This window comes from Adiantum capillus-veneris, chromosome 6 (assembly GCF_014529385.1).
Source record: "Adiantum capillus-veneris isolate H3 chromosome 6, ASM1452938v2, whole genome shotgun sequence".
Lineage (NCBI taxonomy): Eukaryota > Viridiplantae > Streptophyta > Polypodiopsida > Polypodiales > Pteridaceae > Adiantum > Adiantum capillus-veneris.
The window spans coordinates 47748682-47756467 of record NC_140936.1 but is presented as its reverse complement, the minus strand read 5'-3'; the positions used below and the strand labels follow the sequence as shown (position 1 = coordinate 47756467).

Below are 7786 nucleotides of genomic sequence, written 5' to 3'. Positions count from 1 at the left end.
ATCTCCAACGACATCTCTGTATTTTAGCACCGAGCTGGAAGCCAAACATCTCCGACGAGGCAAGAACATTATCTAGTACTGTGGAGGGTCGCAATCTGTGTGTCGCAATCATCGAGGTCTGCAGGACGCTACAGTACTAGACAGAGTCCTTAATCCAACTATTCTACAGATAGTAAAATATATAAGCTGGCCGCCTCAAGAGAGTCTGTCGTCTGTGTCACTCCTTGATAATTCGGAGCAGCAGCGCACAGTTGTCAGTACCCTAGGCGCAGCTTTAGTTGATAATTCGCAGCTGCTTTACCCTAGGCGCAGCTGTGTATATATACGTCCTTGATAATTCGCACAGCTTTACCCTAGGCGCAGCTGTGTATATATACGTCCTTGATAATTCGGAGCAGCAGCGCACAGTTGTCAGTACCCTAGGCGCAGCTTTAGTTGATCCACAGAATTAAAATGGCGGCCTCCACCTGGCAACGTCAGCGTGCCCTGCTCATGCGCCTATCATGCACCGCCGCATTAGTGCAGGCAGCCATATTATTATTCGCCTCACTTGCAGCGGCAGAAGGACTGCTGTCCCCGGGCCTAGCGGCACTCAAGTCCCCTCTTTCCGCAGGCCAGGTGGCTACCTACTTTTAGAGGAGGCAGCTCGCCTCCTCCGGCCGCTTCACCAATACCGAGTAGTTCTGCGGCCAGGCCCGGATCCTGTGCGGTGCCACGGCCTCGTCCCTCCCCTTCAACAGCTGCACGCGCATGTCCAGGCGCTGCAGGCTGCTGGACGACTCCATCCTTCAATGCCGTAGCAAGCATGCAGCGGAAACCGTGACCACCCTGGAGCTCTTCTTCACCCGCTTCAGCGACATGCATCCCGGCAATACGATCACAGTCTCCGAGCCCGAGTTGCTACGGTCGCGCCTCTCCACCTCCAGGTCCTTCCTGCCCAAGCCCATCTCCGACCTGCTTCCCATGTCCGTCAACAAGCTGCCCAGCGTGCTCAGCACACTGGACATCGCATCCACCTCCGACATGGCCACCAGCCTGCAAATGTGCACGGACAAGGATCCCAAGGGCTTCAATGATCGCACCTGCTCGTTTTCCCTGGAGGACCTCACCTCCTTCGTTACCAGCAGGCTGGGCACCAACACTCCCAAGGCCATGGAGTTCTTCTACGACGCCACCATCGTGGACCAGCCGCTCACCATCCTGAGCCTAGATCTGGTCAGCCCCGCTGGCACCAAGCAGTACTCCTGCCACACCATGTCCTCCGCCTTCACGGTGCAGTACTTCCACAACCTGCCTAGCACCAATGTCCACAAGATGTCGGCCAGTGTCATCGACAAGACGTCAGGCAAGACCACCACCTATGACAACCTGGGCGTTTCCTGCCACCTGGACACCAGTGGCTTCAGTCCCAACCACCCGGCCATGCGCAAGCTCAACATCAAGCCCGGCCAGGGCGAAGTCTGCCACGTCCTCGTCAACGCTGTCGTCTATGCCGCGCCCTCCTAAGCTAGCTCAAATTATATAATTATATGATATCTAGCTAGTTGGTGGCAGCGTATTATATGATAACATAAATATAGTGAAGAACGATTAACTGAAAGTATACTATATGGCTCCAATACAGTCAAGACTATTAATATTTTTACTTTACTTTTTTTTGTCATTTAGCACCTAATCAACTCCATGTTGTTCTACATGTCAACCACTCACAAAAAGTTTTGGGGAGAGAGAGAAGGTCTTCTCCAAGTCTCTCTCACTCATTTTGAGCTACTACTCTTGTTGGTGCAAAGCTAGGGCGCGGTTGAGTGCATGTGACAATGCCGTAGCTCATGAGTTAGGGAAACTGCTTCAAAGACTTCTTGTGACTCGATGTGTGCACAATGAGGTAATCGTATGTGGGTGATAACAATGAATGAGATCCTTTAATGGCTCCAATAAAGTCAAGGCTACAAACATTTTTACTTTACACTTTTTGTCATCTATCATCAGATGACCTTCAGGTTGTTCTAGATATCAACAATCACCTAAGGTTTGGAGAAAGAACGTCTTTGTCTCTCTCTCATTTTGAGATACTACTCTCGTTGGTGCTCAGCTAGGTGCGGTTGAGGGCAAGGGACCATGCCGTAGCTAATGATTGTTGTCGTTAGTGGAAATGATTCAAAGATTTCTTGTGACTTGTTGTGTGCATAATGAGGTAATTGTATGCGTGTGATAATAGTGAATGGTCTTTTTTTATACCCTCAAACATTCTTCCAATTTAATCGTATGCCAAAGATCTCCTACAAAATTTCAAGAGAGTCCTGTGAGCCACCCTCTCATTAAATGACATCCCCCCCCGGAAGGGATCAACGGTACATGATGCTTGGCAATCATGGACCATGGAATTAAGAGGGACATTATAAAGTGGGTGGCTTTGGGTCTTGATCTCACAATCTCCCTTTTGGCAGGCTAATGAATTACCAACCCATTATCATATGCTATTTCAAAGTCCCTAACCTTGACTATACGGAAATGTAACACCGTTTAATTGTTTGAGACTTTGGTCAAACATGAGCTAGCCTGCACATGTGAAAGCTAGCTGTTCTGAGACCCAAAAAGATACTTTAAATTGGTGAAGTATCTTGCTCATGTGCATGCTTGTGCAAAAAATAGCCGATGCACCTCGACCGCACAAACTCCCTTCCAAGAATAGAGTAATTGATGTAATCCACACCACCAAAACCCTTTCTGTTGGATAAGAATATGAGGAGTTTAATGTTATTGCTACAGTAGGGATAGAGAAAGTACTGCTCACCAATTTCCACATGAAATATGGGCTCATTGATGAGCTCTTGACATGAGTATACGTATTCTTTTGATACAATGAATTCAAGAGAATGGGCATTTACAAGCTTTTCCAAAGTATGAAATGAACGAGCTCATTAGGAAATTTCGGAGGTCATTTGGAGGGCCTTCTAAGAAAATGTATTTTTCGCAGTTTCTCTCTAGAAAATATGGCGAATAATAGAGGTGGGTCTTTCATGGTAAAAGTTCAAAAAGTGTACTTTAAGTAGATTCTTTACTCTTTTGAACATTCGTTCGTAATGATTGAGGGATAATCTTCTTTTCAGTTGCATTGAATGAACCTCCTCAACATGGAGGGAATGAAGCTAACATGGAGGGACGAAGGCGTAGCCGCCTATTCACTTTCCATTAAACCTACACATTTGGCTAATGGCGCACTCTTCAAATGGCACAAATGTTACGTAGAAACGAGCAAAATATCACCTTCACATTGATTTGGACAATGAGTACTAACCATTGATTAAGCGTAGTAAAGAAAATACACATATACCTCCCGCATCCATAGACAAGCTCAAAGCTCAGGGAGCTAAACACATAGATATATGGACGAGAGGCTCTCTCTATCCTAATAATCCGATGACTAATGCGTCTCCACCGTTTGTCAATGAGTACTAACCATTGATTAAGCGTAGTAAAGCAAATACACATATACCTCCCGCATCCATACACACGCTCAGAGCTCAGGGAGCTAAACACATAGATATATGGACGAGAGGCTCTCTCTATCCTAAGAATCCGATGACTAATGCATCTCCACCGTTTGTCAATCCTACAAGATTATTGACCATTGCTGGTGATGGAGAAAAGGGCCTTCTTGGTTATTGTAAATCTCTTACAAGGGACGCTGAAACTTATAAGGGCATTCTCCAAGCTCAACAATGTGAGATTATTCATCTTTCACATTTACATTCTACAGATCAGATTACCATTTTGCAACACAAAACAGAGGTACATGAACTGAAAGGCAAGGTACATAGTTGTCAAATGAAGGACACCATCTTGGGTGGTCGTATCCGAAACATTGCAGGTTGCATCCGGAGGTCTCAAGAAAAGAATCCGAGCATTAAGGTGATGCTTCTTGGTTGACTAAATTGTCTTAGTTAAGTAATTTTTTTGTTTTTTCTTGTTATGCATTGTTTTCATGTGCCTAAATAGTGTTAGTGAAGTAAATTTTCTGTTATTTACTTATGCATTGTCTTCATGTAGAGATTCAATGTATCCTGACAAGGAAAACATTGACCCCAAAGCCAATATAGGAAAGAGATTGAAGCCACTTATAAGTAGAAGCCTTGCGGAAGATATAGTACATGACAAGAAGTTTAAGGTCCTACAAAGAAATGTAGTGGACCGCTTTATTTCAGAGAACTCAGTGCCTGTAAAAGAGATACAAGGCACACTTGATTCACTTGGTGTAAGCAAAAGAGGATATTCGGCTATACAAAAATCTGTCTCATCCATCTTTGTTAAGAAGGGAATAAAATCCAAACTTTTACCATCAGCCTCGAGTGTTTGGAAAGAGAGGCTTCATCTTAACGACACATATGGAGAATATCTTGGACAACCCTTTCATATTAAAGCAAATTATAGTGGCCATGGAGCAAACATGGGATGTGATGAGTTGATCAATAATATTTTTATGGACTTGCAGATGTTGCAGAAGAGAATGGTGGAGTTTTACAACATCACATTTGAAGAGTCACGAGGGGTATTACATTTTGTGTTGAAACTGGATGAGTGTGAGCTTGTTAAAGAGGGTAAGCGAGATTCTTAGCTAAGCTCAAATGTTCACATCTACTTAAGTCTCATTTATTTTGTGTTGCAGGTAAAGAAAGAAGATCATGAGATTCTATATTGGGTGTTCCATCAAACTAATGTTTCGGAGGTGATTGATCGACAAACTAACCAGGGAGAGGTGCTACATCTAGATGGAAGGGGAGACTTTCAAGTTCAGTGGCATCTTGCAGGTGACCTCAAAACATTAAAGTGCATGTATAATTGTGGAATGGGTGCAATGGCAAAGTTGCCGTGTTTGTTCTGCATGGAGCCTGCAAAGGTCATGGACCCAAAGTGGTGGAGAAAAGCTCCAACATGTCACATTGAGGACCTTGCTTTTCAACCGGTTTTGAAAATACCACTTGTGAATGTCCATATCTGTACAATGCATGCCCTTTGTAGAATTGTGGAGAAATTGGTCTACTTATATATCGTGTTTTCTTGGAAAATCAAGAACTCAGCAGAGCGACAAGTGGCCCTGCAGTCCTTAGAATTGGTTCTGTCGGATATGGGGCTTCATGGTGGCAATGTGAAAATCCAGCAGGATGAAAAGAGATCAACTGCTGAGAAGGATGTCCCATGCAAACCATCCATCGGTGGGGTGAAGGCACAGAGGTTTTTATCTAAACCCTAAGGAATACGAGATCCAAAGCTAACAAAACATGGAAAAATATATAACACATCTTATGCTAGCAAGGTAGAGGATCGGAGCTGGAAAAAGCTACATATTGCAGTCAAAGATCAAGAACCAACTACTCGTAATGCGAAGGCTGAGGCTTGGCGATCAATAGACATGTTGTTTTTGATGTGCGACAAAGATGACTAGTCACAAGGTGATATGAACAAGTTCAAGGAGAGTCTCAACCTTCTCAAAAAATCATTTAAGATAGCATGGACAGACACCCAGATTACTCACTGCATGGTATTATTGTGTATTTGATTCTATTTTATGTGTAACTATGTGAATGTAAAACATTCTAAGTAATCTGTTTTGATATCAAGCACATCATTTTCAATCATTTACCATATTTTATACAAAAGTATGGGAGCCCGGCAATATGGAATACCCAAGGGATGGAAAAGTCTCATTACATGGCGAGAAATGCTTATTTCAGGCACACACGACATGGTGGCTCTCGAATCAAGGCTAACAGTTTGAGAGAACTATTTGAATGGTTCTATCATAGAATCATTCATTGAATGCAGGCAAAAGAAGTCTTGGACTCTTCAGCAACAGCACAAGCCATCAGACATTTACAACAAAAAAAAGTTAAAAGATCAATGGCATACAACAACTCCGGTGCTCGTGAAGGTCAACGAAGGTGGAGAGAGACAATGGTGTATGTGAACCACAAGTGGAGAAAGATACTCTGAGCGGATAACATTGTATAAAATTTTTGTAATACATGATCTTATACAATTGCTACTTGAAGTGTATCAAGATTTTGAAGGTTCAAATCTTTTTTCTGGCACATCACCCTTGTAACGAATCATGAGATGTTTTCCATACTCTAAAAGTTCATCCGGGTTTTTTCTGCCAAGAGCTAGTGCCATTGCTGTGTATGTGTAGTAATACGCTGCCCAACCAGTTGTATAGCCCATGCAGTAACCAAAACAATCTCTGGCAAACACTTTGTCCACAAGAATGACTTTATCTGCACTTTTGGGCATCACGGGTCCACCCAAGAAGCGTGATAGTGTCTTTAATGTGTAAGTTGCTATTGTACCCTCTTGTGACATTCCATTGTGAAAAACTATTATCGGCGACTCACAAAGCTTTGAAAGGTACTGTGCTAGGGCCGCATCCCTTCCAGGATACTCTCTAGTCCACCATCAAAGGAAGTCATCCTTGTGAGCAATCCAAGACTGCACATATCAAGTCTAAGTAAGTGACACACACACACACATAGAGTTACCATGAAGCTCTCATCCTGCAGCAGAAAGAGGTTTTTGTGCCACAGGTCCACAGATGTAGTTGACCCCTGACCTGAATGGTTAAACCAATCCTCCACTTCTTTGTGACTTGTTGATGGTCTTAGGCTTTTTCTTATTGCTTGGAAGGTGGATTCATCCGGTAGTGTCTCCTTGTATTTTTTAGCTTTCTTAAAGAATCTTTGGAGGCATTCCATTGGATTGATAGATGTTTCCATTGCCTCATCATCACTACTATCCTCTAAAACAAATCCACTCCTCTTCTCTTGGACTCTGGAAATGATAGCCAAGGAGAAGTCCTCCCTTAAATAAAAGATGCTTTGCACATCATGTAAAAAGATATAGGTCCTGTCTCCAATCCTGAAGTCAAGCATAGCAGGCAACATCATATGAGCATGCTTCTCAGTGAAGTTACTTACATCCAAGGGTAGTTTGATTTCTGTTGTTTTCCCATAGAGCATCTTACTTCTTTGTACTTCAATTGCCTCAACCTCAAGGTCGACTGTATCTTCAACCTCCTCGACTTCTTGTATATGCGTTGTCTCCTTGCATTCTTCGTCTGGTGCTGCATCCTCCTCCTCTAACACCTTATCAGGATTCTGCATGAGGAATCCAAACAGACTGTTTAGGTAAATCATAAAGCCAAGGGATTCCTAAATAAGTTTGCTCTCTTTTTGGTGCAAACGGCAGGCTGAATGTCGGCAAGCAGGTGGTAATTCCCTATACTTCTTCAGTCCCTGTCCTTTTCCACCACAGTCATATAAATGAACGAGAGTCATACTGGGCAAAACAACTTACCTGCACCATCAGTTCAAATTGATCTTTTGTAGGGCTGCAAGAATTCACTGTGCTGCGCTAAAAGGTCTTCAATATCAAATTTTGGGTTAAACATAGAATGAAGTAGATCATATTTGTCTCCAGCACCACACGATGCTGCAAAATCGCACAGCCTCTCATCAGTTACAGCTGGGTCTTCTAGAGAAGGCACATCCTCTTTGGCTTTATATTTACTTGCACAAGGACTGCTTGCTGGGAGATCTGCATCATCTGAGAAGTCTATTCCTCTTTCTTGTATTTTTCTTGACAAGTACTATAGAGGGTGAGGGATCCTCTTGGCCTGCCGACCTCTCTGACTCATCTTCACAAATTGACTCTTCTTGATCAAAGTCTTGACAAAAGTCAACAGCTCTTTTGGCAGAAACGCTAAGAAACTAAGCTGCAAAGGCTGGAATCTTGG

The 7786-nt window shown here is 43.3% G+C and overlaps 1 pseudogene; it reads left to right on the top strand.

The window, feature by feature from the left end:
• The first annotated feature begins 492 nt into the window (after positions 1-492).
• Positions 493-1506, top strand: LOC147455469 (BURP domain-containing protein 3-like; annotated as a pseudogene).
• Positions 1507-7786: the final 6280 nt, after the last annotated feature.